The sequence below is a fragment of the Prunus dulcis genome, chromosome 2 (assembly GCF_902201215.1).
Source record: "Prunus dulcis chromosome 2, ALMONDv2, whole genome shotgun sequence".
NCBI classification, from domain to species: Eukaryota; Viridiplantae; Streptophyta; class Magnoliopsida; order Rosales; family Rosaceae; genus Prunus; species Prunus dulcis.
Window position 1 is genome coordinate 8,087,885 of NC_047651.1, and position 19,736 is coordinate 8,107,620.

Genomic DNA, 19,736 nt, shown 5'->3' on the forward strand with positions numbered 1-19,736 from the left:
CATTCCGGGTATGAAGATGCTCGTACTTCTCCGACATCTTAGTCATACTATCACGGAGGCGCTCCACTTCTGCCTGGAGAGAGGCGTCTCCAGGAGATTTCCTTCGGGAAGTACCCTCGCGGGGGGTCTGGTGCTGGGTATCACGGCTATCCTCGGTCGGCATAGCAGGATGTGGGGTGAAGAAGAGGCAACGGGGCCTGAGGGGTGAAGGAGCCAGCTGGGCTGATAGAGAAAGAAGGGATTCAAGTGTCGAATTCCCACAGACGGCGCCAAACTGTTGATGCTCAAAATGGCTCGGCCACTATTTGAGTCCAACTTAGTGATTAGGTGTAGGTCTTCAGCAGGGAAGAGGGCTGAAGCCCTTGGGTGAAATGGATTGGTAAGACCTGCAGAAGGTAAAAAGAGGAGAAGCAACCGTTAAGCTTCGGACACCGGTGTGGTGCCGGCCGAAGGCTCTCCGATGCCTAAGTCAGTTACAGGTAGTAATTCTGGCAGAGTAACAGTGAAAGTAGGGGAATGGTCTCTCCGTTTTACCTGGGTACTGTTCCCTATTTATAGGGAAGTGAAAGTGGGAGCTTTGCACAAAGTTCCAATGTGGGACTTTGTGCAAGCCGTTGTAGTGGCGACACGTGTCATGGATATTAGGTTTGGCATTTGGGAGCTTCGGCAGGTGTCCGGCACCTCGGAAGTGTGTCTTCCTTCGGCATGGGAGAAGGCGTGGTTGCCTTGGTGCTAGTCGCTTTGATGCTGGGTCTGCTCGACCTTGGAAGTGTGTCTTCCTTCGGCATGGGAGAAGGCGTGGTTGCCTTGGTGCTAGTCGCTTTGTGGCTGGGACTGCTCGGTTCATTATGGTATAAACACCAATAAATCACCTTTTTTTTTTCTGGTTCAAATAGAATTAAAAATGGAAGAATTTCAAGGATATTTAGAACTAGACAGATATCAGCAACATGACTTCCTATACCCACTTATCTTTCGGGAGTATATTTATGCACTTGCTCATGATCATGGTTTAAATAGATCGATTTTGTTGGATAATGTAGGTTATGATAATAAATCTAGTTTACTACTTCACACCTCGAACGTGCCGTTCTTATATTTATATAGAAGGCGCATCTTTTAACCGAAACGGCCGGGAGAGGGGTTCCTTTTTAAGGGTTTTCGGAACGGATCGATGAGGCGGGTGCCTAAGAGTTCGGGAGGATTAGAGCACGTGGTTACAAAACCACGGTGTCGGGGTTCGGAATCCTCCTCGCCCACAACCGCCTAAAAGGAAGGACCTTTCCCTTTGGGGGGTAGGAAAATCATGATCGGGATAGCGGACCCAAAGCTATGGAATTTGGGCGTGGGTCCTTTGTCGAAATGGAATGGCCTTACTTTTTCTTTTTTTTTTATATTAATGGCGGCTTAATTAAAAAGTATGCCCGGCCCTAATCAGCATATTTTTTTGTTTTACGCCCCGTAATTCTTCCTCAACCAGGCTGGGGCAGAATAGCAAAGCAAGTACAAGTATTAGTAGCATAGCAAAAATAAGTTCCTCGTCATTAATATGCGTTCCTCGTCAAGTATTAGGGTTAAGGGTGACTGTGGGTATCGCAAGAGAGAAGAAAGGGAGTTTGAAGGTGAGAAGGATGAGAGTAACTATGACTGGGTATCGCAAGAGAGAAGAGAGGGAGTCTGAAATATTCACGAGGGAGTGAAATTTTTCAGCGAAAAATCACTACAGCGGTCAACTATGCTTTTGGCATCGGTGCTAAATGTACTACTTAAATTTGTTTTTTGCAGAACCATTTTACGCGTCAATATATTTATATCATAGATGCTAAATATAATCAACGGCATCGATGGGAAAAACCAAAACTTTGTGCTAATGCCTTTATATACGTTTAGTCTTATTATTTATAAAATCGATGCGTAATATACTAATAGCATCGGTTTTTCATTTCACCGATGCCTATGTAGTGTTGCGGAAAGTAAAATTTGGCATAGTGAATGGAAAGCAAGAACAGTTGTGCAATTTCCTGGATCATCTGTGCTAGAAATATCATTTAGCCCCGTATAAATGCTGGCCAATACTGGAACTGCTAGGCCAAATGATACACCATGTGCCATTCAACTGGCAACTTTGAAAACCCCTGGTCTGATCAAAGTGACGTCGTCTTTGGGAATACAAATTTATATAACCAGCAAGCAAGGAATGCAACCAAGTATGATCTTTCCATGTCTTCATTAGGTATACCCAAATCTTCAAAAACCCCTTCCTCTTCCTCAGTCCGTTTCAGTGCCTCCGCAATGATACCAGACGAATCAAAGTCATCCTTTGGTTTTTGTGACTTGTTTCGTACGGTTTTCCTTGAAGGCTTTTTGTACTTGAATGGCCCTCAATACCAGTACTTTATCCAAGCAGTCATTCTCACTCCAGATTTTCCTTTAGAATCCAATAAAATTTTGTGGCATGCTATGTAATAACCCAAACCAAAATATCTAAAAAGAAAGAAAATATCTAAAAAGTAAGGAAAATATCTTTTAGTGAAAAGACAAGTTTGCCCTCGAATATTTTAATGGGGGAAAATTTGACTTTTTAATCGAGAAAGAATTTGGGAATTTCGCTTACGTCATTGCGTAGAGCGCGGCGAAACGAGTTCGTAGACACGGAGTAGGCCCGAATCGGAGCTGTAACGAAGAAGATATGGTCTAAAAACTGCAAAGGGCAAAACGGTAATTTGGCCAAAAAGTCAGATTTTTATCCCTCTCTCTCCTCTCCCCCGTCAGTTCTCTCTCTCTCTCTCCTCTCTCTCTCCTCCCGCGCGATTTGGGCCGTGCGACCCTTCGCCTTCTCGGCGACGGCCCGGCCACCACAGGCCGAGCTGATCTCCGCCGTGGGTACCATCGGGTCCGCCTCCCTCTCGCCGTCAAGACTTGACCGACCTCCACCCCGGGGCCGCCCTGAACTGGCCGAAAAACCATGTTTTTCGATGGAGGTTCGTCCGAATCCACCCGAACTTCCAGCTCAAAATTCTCCTTCGTTTCTCCACCAAATCGATCGAGTAAGGTATGGTTTCTCAGCTATTTTTCACGTTCTAGCTGATGGATGTATGGGTTTCGATCGATTTTAGCTCTAAAGCGATCAATTTTCGACTTGAAGTTTGGCCGAAACTTCAGCCGCCTAGAACTACTGTTTCTGGTCACTTTTTGGGGTATGTCCAAGAACAAAAGTGACTCCAAATGGGGTGTTTTACCTAGGGTAGGAGTTTGGAGTCTTGGTTCCGAGATTTTTCGGCCACCCGAAATCGCTTTGGACACCCAAAGCTGCCTGCGCGTGCTGGAGCATGTGGGCGAGGGTAGTGATGTAATTCTGTGCAGTTTTGTGACCCTCGTGTCGTCACGAGCGCGTAGGATTTCGCGGATCTCAATTCGGAGTCCGTTTGAGCCCCGAACGGATTTTTCATATCGCGCGATCCGTGAGTGCAGTGTCGTTAAATAATCGGATCGCGCTGAATTTCGGATATGTCGGTCTACATGATGTGAGGATCGTGTAGGATTCGACGGATTACGAATCGGAGTCCCGGATACTTCGGAATCGCGAACCCTGGGGCTAGGGTTTGGATTTTAAGCGATAACGCGATTTTGGCCAATCCGACCGTCCGTTTCGGACCAAATTCGCAGAACATGGTTCCTCCTCTGTAAGGAACCTTCAGAGGAGACCAGATTGGCCATTAGAGATCGTGGACCCACGGAGTCCCGGATCGGCCGATCTGGCAGCTTATCCCTTATTGAGGCTTTGGGTCTCTTAAGACCTTTCTAATTATCTAAAAAGCTATTGTGAGCATAAGAGTAACTTTAAGTTGAGTACACGTATTTCTAGGAGCCGGGGGCAGGGTATTTAATTTAATTCTTTTTATTCAGCAGTTTATTAATTTAATCTTTATGGGTAATCAGGCACTAGGAGCCCGACAGGACTGCAAAAGAGACCTTCAAAGGGTCCAAATTGCTCGGACCATCTGTGAGTGGACTTTCTTTCATGAATTATTTTATATAAATGAGTTATATAGAGAATTTCTATAAATAAGATTTTGCAAGTGATTTCATATTGATTTTATATAAATGAGTTTTTATAAATGAGTTTATTTGGATAAATTTCTTTATTTGATCTTGAATAAGTGTTATGGCATGAGTTTTATTGTGAGAATATCTTTATGTTTTTATAAAAATTAGCCAAACAACAGATTTGAGGTTTTTGAGCCAAAAATAGTAGTTTAGCTCAGATTTACCAGAGTACAGAGGATATCAGATTTTATCAGAGATAGTTATTTTAGACCACCGTGTACCCACCCTATATTGGTGATTACCCAGAGTTGGACCGATGTCTACGGACATCCAGTCCGATTTCAGTTAGTCAGTGCACTTGACTTCGCCTCACGAGTTTCGGGGACGCTCGGACCGTGAGTGCCAGGATTTGCGGCTCGGCAGACTTGGTGTCCCGAGACCTGCCAGGATTGCGGCTCGGCTGACTCTGTGTCCCCGAGACCTGCCAGGATTGCGGATCAGGCTGACTACGGTCCCCTGTATCCTGCCTGAGCGACTCGAGCTGACTTGGTGTCATCGAGGACCTGCCGGTGGATCAGGCTGATCATAGTCCCCTGATTTCGCCAGTTTGCGGCTCGGGTAGCCTGTGTGACGCCCGAGACCTGCCAGGGAATTGACGGATATAATAAGGGTACAAATAGGTGGTATTTTCAAAGGATTTTGGATTTTATCTTATTTAATTATGACTTTCAGTTACTGTATATCAACTTCTCTGATTTTTAGGCATTGATACCTTTATATATTTGTTCAGTTATGCAAGGTTTGAGTACAGAGCTTTTATAGAAGTTTGATTTCAGTATTTTATGCAAGCTTTGATTTTAGTGCTTTTGTGCGAATCTTTTCGAGCTTGAGTATGATTTATATAGAATGTCTTGAGTTTAGTATACTTTAAACGGAGAGTACGTATTCAGTTTTGTTTAACTATTTTTACAATGGGGGTAATTATGGTTATAAAGTGGTTTCTAAGAACCTTATTTTTGTCCACTCACATTTTTCAATCTGTTTTTCGCCCCCAGGCCGTAGAAGTGCACGGGATCCACCACTGGGCCATTCAAAGTTTCGCGTCACCACGTAAGGTAGAGTTTCGTAGAAAACCCTTGGAAACCCTGAAAAATTTAGAAAAATGCTCTGATATCTAATTGAAACTGAGAAACTAGAGTTAAGATTGGTTATTTGAGATATTCTGGCAGTTGGTGTGAATTTATTGATTGTTTAACAGGTGGAAAATTTTTGGGATTGGTCAAATTACAGGGGAAGACTCTGCCGAAATTTCGGCAGAAGTCTAAGGGAAGTTTGAAAAGCATTTGAGGTGAGAAGGATAAAAAGGTCTTTTGTGCCCGACATTCGCCAGGTGTCGGACACGCACAGGACTTGGCTCGAATTCCAAAGTGGAAATTGGGTCGGGTCCTATCATGCTAAGAACAACTAGCGACAAATGTGTGGGATATAAGACACGCTTTTATGGTCCTTCCTGTTGAGACTCTCAGCGGCTAGAATAACCTCATCATAAAATCGACCTATAATTGGAAGACCGCTGATTTCATGGAGATCCCAAAGGGAAATGGACATTTCTCCTTGCAATGTATAAAGAGTATTTGTTGCAGGACACCAGTACTCGCTAAAGGCTCGAATGACTGGAGCATGTGGATCATACCTAAATAATAAGGCAAACACAGTGTTATACAAACTAGCGCTCTTAAGAACCTAGTATTTCTGCTTAGCATATCTTCAAGCCATTCCCAGTAATACTCGGTAAATGTAGATTCACCAGCATTCAGAAGAACAGAACTCCAATTCACTGCTCCATTATGGATTCGATCGCTAAGAAGTTCAAATGCCCTTAATGAATCGGTTTCTGTATGATGCGAGAACTTTAATTGTAAAACAATGGAGTGAAGATCCCTACTCGTAGACTTGGATTTTTTGAAGCTGCTCAGTTGACAAAACACCTCTTGAGACCAAGACGGGATATGAAGAGAATTGTCCACCTCGGATACCTCCGAAGATAGAAGAGAGTCACCTACAAGCAATGTAGTACCTTCGTCTAGGTTATCACTTTCATCCTCGAGAATAGTGACGGTGCCTTTCTTGAAACACTCGAAGAAGGCCATCTTTATAAGATGAACGACATGAAGTAATATTCGGTATCATACTAATAACTTCATACTTGAAAGAAAAAAAAAGAAAGGACAACCAAGGGGAAACACTTACTAGTACAAGTTTGAAGAGCCAGATAAAGATGGAATGTCACAAGAAGCAATCTTTATTCGTCCTCCACTACTAAAGGCCTAAGCGCTTGAGCGGGTTATCACCAAGTCAGAGAGATGGATCAAACCCAAGCGGTATAGGACGTCTACGTTCTTCACTCGTCTTCCACTTACGTAAAGCCTAAGCGCTTGAGCAGGTTATCACCAAGTCGGAGAGATGGATCAAACCCAAGCGGTATAGGACGTCTACGTTCTTCACTCGTCTTCCACTTACGTAAAGCCTAAGCACTTGAGCGGGTTATCACCAAGTTGAAGAGATGGATCAAACCCAAGCGGTATAGGACATCTACATTCTTCGCTCGTCTTCCCCTACGTAAAGCCTAAGTGCTTGAGCGGGTTCTCACCAAGTCAGAGAGATGGATCAAACCCAAGCGGTATAGGACGTCTACATTCTTCACTTTCTTTCAAAGTACCTAGTATAAAAAAAATGTATATATAAATATTATCATATTTTAAAAAAAAAACATAAAAAAATATTTTAAAAAACCATTAAAAATAAAAAGAAGAGAAAAGAAAAACAAAAAAGAAAAAAAGAAAAAAAGAAAAAAAGGAAACACAAAAAAAAAAAATTCAAGCTGCTTGGACCAGCCCAATCTACCACCTCCTCAAGGCCCAGCCAGCGCGTAGCCCAGTGCCAGCCCCAGCTTCAGCATGGAGGCCCACGTCGTGCTTGGCCCGTTAGCTTCAGCATGGAGGTCCACGTCACACCAAGACGTAGCCCTTCTTCTCCTGCGTAGCCCATGCCTCACTTAAGGCCCATCGTTGCCTTGCCCCAGCTCCAGCTCGTGGCCTGCATCTCCTCCAAGCCCAACCAGCGCCCAAAGCCCAGCGCATGCCCCAGTGCGCGTATCCACGCCTGCAAGCTCCAGTCCAGCTAGCGCGCAGCACACAACCTAGCCTCAGACGAGGCCCAGCTCGCGTCTTAACCTGCTCCAAGCCCAGGCCCTTGCGGCATCACTTATGCACTCAGCTCCAGCACAAGCCCACATCGGGCCAAGGCCCAGCGCTGCCTCTCCTAGCGCGAGCCCACGTCGCACACCAAGGCCAGCGCCTCCATGCTTCCACTTCGAGCCCAGCCCTTCATTTCCTAGTGTGAGCCCCCTTCGCGCACCAGGCCTGGCGTCTCCCTGCCTCAGCACACATAGGCTTGAACCTGCCAACCCTTCCAACCCTTCCAAAAAAAAAAAAAAAGAAAGCACTGACGCAAGAACATGATGAAACAAAGAGTGGGTTCAATCTTACCAAGAAGTTTCTTGATAGACCAAAAGGTAGATTCTTGTGGCTATGTGAAAAAAAATAATAATAAAAAAAAGAATAAACATCTGTTTTTTTTCCCCCTCCTCCAATAGCTGCAAACAAGTGCATATATATATGAGAGATGAATCAAAAAAGGATGCCAAGTCTCACCACGTTGGTTACTGAGAATTCAAATGGTACGAGCTTTAGATTCATGGACCTTCTTGCCGACAAGAGAAGTTCTTGTTGTTCTATTTAGTTAATCTAAATACCCATGAATGCAGTGCAATTTAAATAAGCCAAAATCCATCAAAGCTCCTGGTGGTGCTAGGGTTTCTTATTCCTAGTTTAGGAAAATTTTGGATTTTGTTTCTTGCCTCACAAGATCTTAACAATATTGGATATTATTATAATATCATCCAAAAAAAAAAAACAAAGAAAAAGAAGAAAAAAAGGAGTCTTGCCATCAGCTTTAATTACAACTACAATGTCATATTTGGAGTCTTGCCATCAACTGCGTCTGCAGTACCATGATTGGGGCATGGACATAACAATGGCATCCTGATATGATACACGTTTCCAATATTTATAAATAAAAAAGAAAAAAAAGAAAGAAAAGAAAAGGTAACTTTCAAAGCTCCACGTTGGAAGCAATCCAAATTATTGGAAAGAAATGAAGGAGTAACACTTCAAGCTGCACCTCCTACATGTGACAAGCACATATCTACAGTGCATCATGAAGTGGGGGCAATTTGTAGACAAAGAAATTTTAGCGCAATAAATTCCATTGGATAAGAAAATAATTAGGGTTCGGTGGATTGAATTGTGGACCTTATAATTCGCACATGTGGCGTATGACTCATCAAAATCGGATTAGTTGTCAAAAGTGACGTTGTCAAAATCGGATTAGCAATTATTTTGGGTTTGCTTGTATTTTCAGCAACCCACTAACCAAAATCAATGGCAAGTGGGTACTTCAAATGGGCTACTAGTCCCAACACTCAACTGACCTCATTCACTATAAATTGAAGGAGAAATCATCAGCAAAAAAAGATAACTCAACCAACAACCAGACTCAATGTCTATAAACTCAGCTCAAAAGCTTAAAACAACCTTCTTTTTTCATTCTCTGAATTCCCAATTGACAACTCTTGAGGAATTTTCTTTATTTTGCTTTGCCAACTCTTGGTATGATTCTTTCTTGTACAAGATTGAATACAGAAATATTCGATCTCCATTTTAATTTTATATATCCAGGTCTGAATAGAGAAATCTTCAAGCTGTGTTGTTTATGTATTTCCTTTTTCTTTCAAGTAAAGATAGAGAACTATTATGATAAACTTCTATCATTTCCATTACTGTTCAATTTCAGCTTCTTTCAGTTACCATTTTCATACTAGATGAATATTGAAGTCCTCTTAATTGAGGCATAGAAAAGAACCTGTATTCAGTCAGTTCCCTGCCCAATCCACAATCGATTGATTAAAGTCAATATCGATGTGCATTTTCCAGTCTTACCATTTTCAATCTGTTGGAGTTTTTCAATACCAACAGTGGCACGCCTTCGCAATCGCAACAAGCAAACTCCACGACCAAATCCCACGAACATGCCGGCGAGTCCTTTTCGGGGTAAACAGAAACTGTAATAAAACATCTCAAAATAGTTAGAGGGAAGAGAAGAAGATTCAAAGCCTCAACTTTATGGCGTGTGTTTGGACCAAAATTAGCACAACTCAATTTTTACCATCAATGGGCCGATTTTGTGAACAGTTGATTAAAGCCCCAAAAGCTCATCTGATAGCACCGGATATTAAAAGCATTGACCAATGATTGGTCAACCAAAAAAGACAAGAATTCATTATACAAAATATGTCCGAAGAGGATTATATTAATGTTTATAAAGCCAAAATTAAATGAATGTTGAAACAGGTAATGATTGAATCCCCAAAATAACAAGTTTCTTGCCAATACACGGTGGTTCCGAAAAAAGAAATTATTGGGTTAAATAAACAAAAGATCTGAGGATTTTGTTTATTTAAAGGTTTCTAACTAATCCTAGAGGACTGTTGCGTTTAACTGGTTAAAGGCGCGAACATCCAATTTTGAACTCAAAGTTGATCTCGAGAACTAATAGAAAGTCATATAGCAGAAGAGGAGGCGAGACAACCTCATTAAATACGATTTGAACCGTGAGGCTCAACCGCATCGATTTGTTTAAAGCCAGCTAAATCATGAAGATTAAGGGAAGGTTAGAGATCCGCCAAAAGGAAGAAATTGGTACTCAACCAAGACACTTCTTTACCAAGTGTGCAAAACCAAGGAACCAAAAAGGCTTTAAATAACCAAAGAAGATTTGATTCAAAGGATATCCAATTTTCTAAAGAATGAACAACTTATTTGAACAAACTTCAAATATACTCAACTCAAACAACTTCACAAAAGCGTCTCCTAGCAAACCAAAGGCCAAAAATTGAATAAAATCCTTTCTCAACTCTTGAGTTCCCAATTGACAACTCCTTATTGGAATTCTTTTATGTTTCCAAACACATACTCTGTCTAATTCCCAGTTGACAACTCCTGATAGGAATTACATCGTTATTGTTTGTAACGTTAATGCTTTGACAACATTAGTCCTTGGTATGATTTTATAAGTTAACTGTTCATTCCAGCTTATCTAAGATCAAATTCGCATCTGCAAGCTTTTTTGAGCATTGCAGATACTGTTGACAATCTTTATCGGACTCATTGTATCGTCTCAAGAAGATTACAGTGGTGTCCAAAGAATGTTGTTTCTATCCAATGAGCTTCCCTTGTGCTCTGTTAAGTTACTTATTATTTTTAATTAAGTGTATTTGATTCATATGGACTTGCATTTGCTTTCTTGTAACAATATTATGCCTTTCGAACACTGTTATCTTTAGATTTTTATTGTGCTTTCTGTTCGATATTAGTTTAAAGTTTTTATTTCTTCCAAGTTTTATTCTATAGCAAGTGAAATGTTAAAGTCCTCTTAATTGAGGCATAGAAAAGAACCTATCCAAGCCAGATTCTTCACTTGGAGCACAATGGCTTTAGTTAGAGGTTAAAATCAACGAGTGCAACATCATCATCACATTATCTAATCATTCATCTTCCTACTAGAAGGGTAAAACACTAGTAGTGGCATGCCTAAAGCATGTAAAGGAAAGGTAAGCTTTGAGCCCAACCCAAGGGCCCAAACTACCTTTTCTTTACCAATAAGCAATGCAATGCGACAAAAATACAGCCTGCAAAGAACTTGGGGCATTGCAATGTTCTCCAAAAGCCCACAAACACTTTTGGCAAGTACATATTTTTGGCACTTCCGGTAGGATCACTAGTATGGTTAACAAAACTCGTATAAAGATTTATATGAAGGAATCAGCTCACCAAATGGAACCCATCCAAAAGGAACCCATCCGGTAGGATCACTAGTATGGTTAACAAAACTGGCACTTCCGGTAGGATCACATGCTATTTATGTTCAAACCAAAGAGTAGGAACAACTGGTAACAATGATCCCTTCACTGCAGCAATTCAACTACATGTTGCAAGTCATGAAAGAGGGATTCAACATAATACAAGAGAGTCTTACTGGTTTGAATCAAAACCAAAAATATGCTATCATAATGGCAGTTGAGGCTAGTTACAACAAAACTGCTGAATTGTTGCAGCAAAAATCCATTAGTCCAAGGAAGGAAGGTGCTAGTTTCCAAGCCGTTACAACATCTATTGGGAGTTCGATTCTATTTCAAGGCCAACCTAGTCGTCATGGGAATGCTAATCAGAATTCTCCATTGTCCTTCTTACCACATATTCAGCTAATTGTGGGTTTGAACATCCCAGAGAATACTATTGTCTAGCCAAATAACGGCAAAGACAAGCAGACTATGCCCGAACCAACAGCACCAAAAGTGATTCAAGCCAACTATCAAAATCCAACGCATGGATCTGCTTTACCTCCTCCAAGGGGGGTAGGTATAGAGAAAGATGGAAACAAGCTACTACCACAAACAATGTTACCAATGAAGCTAGTAGCATCAAGAATGGTAGCAATGGGGGTAATGGTACAGCATGTAGGGTGATTTTCTACCCAATATGTATCTATAGAAACACAACCTCTCCTTAAATTAAGGTTATTTGGTAGTTCCATGTCTAGTAAGGCATTCACTTGGTATTCTAGTTTGGTCCCTAATTCTGTTAGGGCATGACCTTGTTGGATATATGCCCTAGAAGCCAATATAAAATGGAATATTCTAAGGATATAATATAATTAATATAATCAAAGGGGCATGAATGTTATTCTAAGATACATAATGTACACAAAGTAACAAGTCTATGGATCAAGATATGAATGGAAAGTAGTCTAAAAAAGTTAGATTCACGAGACCTTTCCATCATAGTAATATCGAATCCTATACTGCTTCTAGCCACAATGACATACCTGGAGCCTAGAGGCCAGAATCTTAGCTCAAACTTAAGCCCACACATCATAAACTTACGTCCAAGGCTTATTATTTGAAGGTTTCCACGACCATTCCTCGACCTAATGGACAAGCTTGCCCTAATAGGAGGCTCGACCCAGCAGACAAGCTCAACTCAACGAATGAGCTTGACCTAGTATTCAGGCTCGTCCCAAGACAGGTTCCCAAGTTATCAAGCCTTGACAGAATTAACCATGGCCGAGTCTTCCACCAGTGGACCCGACCACAATCCAAATTGCAACCTGTCTTCCAGCTTTGGGAGATGAAAAAGGACTACATACTGAGTAAACCCTAGAGTGGGATTTTCTGGAAAAGTGCCACACTAAGGGAAATATGGAACGTGATTCCTGGAAAAGGAGAAGACTCTCCACGTTAGGAAAAAGCACGTGTTGGAATCTGTTAGAATGAGCTACAAGAAACCATCATTAGTGACAAACGAAAAAGGCCACTTTCCCTGACATCTATCCAAAGTCCCTAACATCCTCCAATTAGATTAGGACGAGGGATAAAAACTCGACCTCCACCATGAACAGTACTCGGCCGAGGACAAGAGTTATGACATGTGCACTATCTCTAGAAATGTGCTAGTTGTCAGCCACTAAAGCCACTAGGAATAAACAAATCCTGAGCCAACTACCCGAGGGACTTGTTGCCAAAAGAGAAAAGCAGATGCAGCCCCTCAAGACCTCGCATCCATCAGCCCATGCTTCATCTTCTCCCTCTAAAAACAAGACCCCCAACAACGTTCAAAGGTTCCCCGACCAACCAAGCCTCCAACGGAGTTACTTATCTTTTCCTGTCATTTATCTTCCAGTCATGCACTTTCAATATCTTTAAATGCTTTCCTAGGAGTAATGTTAAAGCTAATCCTTCCATCTATCAATATATCATACGACCCTGGATTTTCAAGACGCCGGAGCACCATCCCAATTACTATTCTGTCCACCCCAAATATCATACAACCTTCACAATCTAGTGAGGCTTTGGAGCACCATCCAAATCCACCGACTGTCGTTTCCCCCACTGACCCTAATCAACAGCCCTCTAGCTGAGGCCGTGAACTTGATGGCCAAGAACTGTTCCTCTCTCGGCCACAATCGCTTTGAGCGAAGTTAGATCAAACAGGCGCACTCAATCCATCCATCTATCCATATGCATCATCATCAAATGCACAACAGACCATCCTAGCACGCTTGCACACACCCCATCTAACACAAACTAGGATGACCTGTGTTGGCGCATATCCCCTCAGCCCAAAACACCAAGCCGTAAGATTTGCGTAGCCAACATTTATGTTTATGTTTTGTCATAAAATTTCTTTAAATTTTTGTTGTTATTCTCATTTTTCTTAAAACCCAACCATGTGCAGGTCACGTGACAAAAACTTAGATGGACATCCAAAAAATTGACGACAAAATAGTTGAAGTCCTTAATTTACAAAAAAAAACTAGTTCATAAAGGAAATTGGCAATTATGGTATAGTTCGGGGGGGCAAAACAACAGTTTAGGCTTATCACCAAATAATAGAGTTGTAAGGAAAATTATATGCCAACATGTCTATCAAGTAACTCAAAACACGGTGGTCAGTAGAAATAAATTGTAGCACATATTTCACTTCTCATAAATTGTCCATTAACATAAATGTTCACCTTTATCAAGATTTTAACACGATCACTCTATTAATTTAAATTTATCACTTTATTTAAATCCAAATTTAATAGTAAGCCGATTTAATATTCAAATCACATTATTAACCCAATCTAAATCCTTTAGCCCAATCCAAAGGTCTTAGTCCCAATTAGGATAAGGTTGTTGATCTCATTCCCATTGATTATTTACTTTATTCCCTTTCTTTTTATTTTTATCACTTCTAAGTAAATATGCCACTAATATCCAATGCCTTAGTTCCAATATATGCCAACCAAGTAACAATTCTAGCCCTACTCTTTTCTTTTTGGTGAAACTTAGGGCCTGTTTGGTATTCAACTTGAATCCAACTCTTTAAACTCAAAACCAGAATTTGAGTCCAAAACAAAGAGAACCTATTTGGTAGGCCTATTTTTAAAAACTCAAGCTCAAGAACAACTCAAAAACACCCCAATTATTAAAAACAAAAAATATATGTTTTTTCAAATTTTTTCTAACCCAGCGTGCCTCTCTCTTCCTCTATGCCTTTCTTTCTCCTCCCTCTCTCCACGCTCTCTATCTCTTCTCCCTGTTTCGTATGCCTCTCTCTCCACCGTCTATCCAAGCCTCTCTCTCTCTCTCTCTCTCTCTCTCTCTCTCTCTCTCTTGTGTCACTTCCTCTCTACCTAAGATTTCGAAACTTACTTTTCTAACAAAATCAACAATGCAATGATAGTCTGTTTGGGTTTAAGGTTTTCTTTATACTTGAGACGACGGCTAAAAGGTGACTGGAGGTGGCCGAATGTTAAGGTCTTTGGATGAGAAAACCCTTGATTTCTCTGACGTCGGTTTGGGCTTCTGGAAATGTATAGGGCCGGATCTTTTGGGGAAAACATAAAAGAGGGGCTGGAGAAACTTTTCCATGAAGGGATCTCGACCAAAGATTGCCGAAGATTTCCAAACTGAACTAAGAAAGTCCAGCACCTACGGGGTAATTTTTGGGCTATTTTTCCAACTGAAATTTGAGCTATCCTTTGGCTAATGGGGTCGAATCTTTTATGGGTTTTGTAGAGGAGGATGTGAGCAGTGTTTTTTGTGAAGGTTTCGGTGGCAACAAAGTTCAGAAGACATCGAAAAATGGGCTGAAAGTGGCGGCGCCACTGTGGAAATAAAAAATTCATTGACATCAAATTAAATTATGGCCCAAGTTTGAAGAAGTTGGGCTCATAGCTAAAATGGTCTTGTGGACTTATTGCTAAATTGGTTTAGGCCCAAAATGAATTAATATTAATATTTTTACAAGAAAATATTAATATATTGAAAGCACTAGCAGAATATGCTTCATGTACGTGACTTTGGAGTGTAGAGTTGAGGGGCTGACTGAAAATGGGAAGTTACTCCCACATACGCTACCCACACAGTATGTGAGCCCATAACTGGCTCCACTCCTTTCAATTTCTCTGGGTCTATAAAAAGGGACCATTAGGTAGAAAAGAAGGAGGAAAAAAAAAGGGCGTAGAGGAGAGAAAACATAATAGAAGAGAAATACCAAAACTATTGCAGAAACAAGTAAAGAAGACACGTAATTCTGTCATAATACCATTGAGAAGGTATAAACTAATTCATTTGAGTATCCTTTTCTATACAACTAACTTGCAGGCAAAAAATGTGTATGAGACGATTGTACAGAAGCCTGAAATTCCTCCATATTTCATATCAAGAAATGTCTGATATTAAGAGAGGTCTTAGCAATATACAGAAGAAAATATAAAAGAATATATTAAAAGATATGCAGATACTGCAGATTGCTAGAAAGTTTGGAAAAGCTGATGACTCACATCCAAGTCTTGTGCTCCAAAAGTTGCCAACAAATCCCAAGCCAGACAGCCCACGCAAGTCACTAAGAGAACACTTGTATTAACCCGATCCTAAATGAATATTTAATTATTCATTTATTCAAGTAAAAGACAATTTTACCCCTGGAATATTTTAATGGGTTTAAAAGTTGACTTTTTGTTTGGGAAGGAATCTGGAGATTCAAGTTGTACCACTATATAGAGCACGTTGAGATGAGTTCGTAGACATCTACGGAAGCCCAGTGGTATAACCGTAAATATTTCGAAGCTCAGTTTTTAAAAACCCATATTTTCTTCATCTCTTCTTCTCCTCCACGAACAGCAAATTTCAGACTGAGATATTTCCTCCCTCCGACCACTAAATTTGGTGCCACAACTTGCAAACTCTTCATCTCTCTCTCTCTATCCTCTTTCCATACATACCCATATCTAGACATGATTAAACTAGAAAATAGATCGAAAACAAAGCCCAAAACCAAGCTGTTTTGAAACCTGAAATTTCGACGCCATATCTGGCTAACTCCGACCACCATCAGCCACCAAATCACTTCCAAAACACTCCCCTACCTCTCCTCCCATCCCATTTTCAAGTCAAAATTTTCTAGGTTTTTCAAAGAGGAAATTGTTCGTTCGAGATTTTTAACGGTTGAATTGATCTTCGAGCCAAGGTATAAAGTTACTCCCCTTGTTGCGAGCGATCCGACCCTTCGATTCGGATCAAACTTGCAGGGCATGTTTAGTAAATTGTGTTGAACCTATAGGAACTCTCAGATTGGTAATCGGAGGTCGTGGATCCCACAGGGGCCGGAATGACCAATATGGGAATTTAATCGCTTATTCAATCTCGAGTCTTTTCAGACAATTCCTCCTGTTAGAAATGTTGATAATAGCCTAGGAACCTTCGTAAGTTATGTACACACAATTTTGAGGCTAGGGGTCAGGGTTTTGATTAAATGTTTATGGTTGAATTATTTTATTAATTAAATGTTTTAATTGCTTAAATAGGTACTCGAGCTTCATTGAACCCGCAAGAAGGACCCTCGAAGGGTCAGGCTAGCTCGGACTCTCAGTGAGTGGATTTTTGTTTTATAAATGAATTTTATGCAATAAAAGTTTGACTATTTCTCTTGAATGAATTATTTTTGGTTTTGCTTTCCAAGCAATTAGTTTGAATTCAAATATTTTTATTAAATTCTGTTTATGTTTAAACATGAATGGCTTGGAAGGTAGAAAAGGAGATGATTATATGATTTAAGGATTTAATGAGAAATAGTATTATATGCTACCAAAGATACCCAAAATGTCCCTTCGGATAATATAATGCCTTCAGTTATAACGATGTCCACGGACATCCTAGTTGCCTTCAGTTGAGTCAGCCCGTGTTTGACAATTGTCCCACGAGTCTTAAGGATATTCGGACCATAAGGAGCGAGGAATGTGGCTCAGGTTGACCAAGTGTCCCCTGAGGCTTGCGAGGAATGCTGCTAGGGTTGACTTTGTGTTACTGAGGTCTGTGAGGATGTGTCGCATTATGTAACACAAGGAGTTGACAGATTTATTATGGGTACACCTAGGTGGAAGGAAATTATCACTTTTCAATGCTTTTAATTGGTTTTGAAGATTTGACTGAATGCATGATCGGCTATATGTATATAGATACACATGCTTGATTTTTGTACGAATATAGAACATGGATATAAATGAATATAGATACACATGCTTGATATTCTATTTTTCCAAAACTTTCTTTTGTCCACTCACCCTTTTAAATGTTTTGCACCCCCCGGCAGTAGTCGTGTTCTAGAGCACCACCTCAGGGGGTCATCACTCATCACTCCTCATATTCCTCTATGTAGGATGTTCTCTTGTAACTGTTCTTTTTTTTTTTTTTGTAAATTACTGATGTGAGACTCGCGGCCCTGCGTGAGGAGCTTGCTATTTCTGTACCCATGGGAGATTTTTTATGGTTGGTGCGGTGTACATAGATAGTTTGGTTTTAGTAGGGGATGTATTCTTGGAGGCGGACTTAATCCCTTTGGATATCATGGATTTAGATGTTATTTTGGATATGGATTGGTTAACCAAGCATCATATGTCGATTGACTATTTTCGGAAGGAGTTTGTGTTTAGTAGTCCCGGATGACCTAAGGTGACTTTCTATGGGGAGCATAGAGTTCTTCCATCTTGCCTCATTTCAGCCATCACGACGAGATGGTTACTTAGGAAGGGATGATCAGGATACTTGGCTCATGTAATCGATACACGGGATAATGGATTGTGGTTGGAAGAAATTCCGGTGGTACGGGAGTTTCCGAATGTGTTTCCAGAAGATCCTCCTGGATTAGCTCTGAAGTGGGAGATTGAATTTTCTATTAAACTTATGCCATGAACAAATCCTATTTCTCAGGTGCCGTCTAGGATGGCACCAGCTGAACTGAGAGAATTGAAAACTCAGTTGCAGGAGTTGGTGGACAAGGGTTTCATTTGACCTAGTTTTTCTCCTTGAGGTGCACCAGTTCTGTTTGGGAATAAGAAGGATAGCACCATGAGGTTGTATGTTGATTATAGACAGTTGAACAAGGTTGCTAAGGTGTTTTCTAAGATTGATTTGAGATCAAGCTATCATCCATTGCGGATTAGGGAAGAAGATTTACCTAAGACTGCTTTCCGGATGAGGTATGGCCATTATGAGCTTTTGGTGATGCCTTTCAGGCTGACTAATGCGCCAGCAGTGTTTATGGATCTCATGAACAGAGTGTTCCGACATTACTTAGATCGCCTTGTGATTGTATTCTAGATGACATTCTCGTGTATTTTAAAAGTGAAAAGGTGCATAAGAAGCACTTGGAAATTGTGTTGAGAACTTTATGGACGAGGCAGTTGTATGCAAAGTTTAGCAAATGTCAGTTCTGGTTAGACAGAGTGAGTTTCTTGGGGCACGTGATTTCTGCTGAAGGTATATATGTAGATCCCCAAAAGGTGGAAGCGGTGGTAAACTGGCAGCGACCAACTACTGTCACTGAGGTACGAAGTTTTCTTGGGCTAGCCGGGTACTATCGTCGCTTTGTGGAGGGTTTCTGTACTATAGAGACACCTCTCACTCGTTTGACAAGGAAAGAAGTTAAGTTAGAACGGACAGATGAGTGTGAAGAAAGCTTCAATGAACTGAAAACAGGTTGACAACTACCCCAATATTAGCACTTCCTGATGATAGTGGACACTTTGTTATCTACTGTGATGCATCACGACAGGGTTAGGTTGTGTGCTGATGCAACATGGTAAAGTAATTGCTTATGCTTCTAGGCAACTTAAGAAGCACGAATTGAATTACACCACTCATGATTTGGAGCTTATTACAGTGGTGTCGCCTTAAAGATTTGGCGACATTATCTTTATGGGGAAACGTGCCAAATTTTTATGGATCAAAATAGTTTAAGGTATTTGTTCACTAGAAGGAACTGAACTTGAGATAGAGAAGGTGGTTAGAATTAATAAAGGACTATGACTACACCATTGAAAATCATCCTTGGAGTGTTAATGTTATGGCTGATGCTCTTAGCAGGAAGTCGTTTGGATCTTTGGCTCATCTCCGAGGGAAGTATCTTCCATTGTTGGTGAAGTTGAGAAAGTCGAGAATTAGGTTAAGTTTGGATGATCAGGGAGCTTTACTTGCTACTCTCTATGTTAGACCGGTGTTGATTGAACGAATTATCAATGCTCACATGTAGGATCTGTTAATCTACATGTTAAGGTTGGAAGTCAAGAATGGTACAAGAACAGATTATTCGGTGAAGAATGATGGAGCCTTGATATTAGGAACAAGATTGTATGTTCCTGGGGATGAAGCACTAAAGAGGGAAAAATTCTTGTGGAGGCCCACTGTTCGGCCTTGGCCATGCATGCTGGCAGCACAAAAATGTATCGTACCCTGAGGGAGCATTATTGGTAGCCTTTTATGAAGAAGGAAATAGCAAAATATGTTAGTAAGTGTTTTATTTGTCAGCAAGTTAAGGCAGAGTGCTAGAAACCATCGGGGTTGTTGCAACCACTTCCTATTCCTAACTGGAAGTGGGAGCACATTACTGTGGTCTTTGTGTTCAAACCTCCTCGAACACGGAGCAATCATGATAGAGTTTGGGTAATAGTGGATCGACTCACCAAGT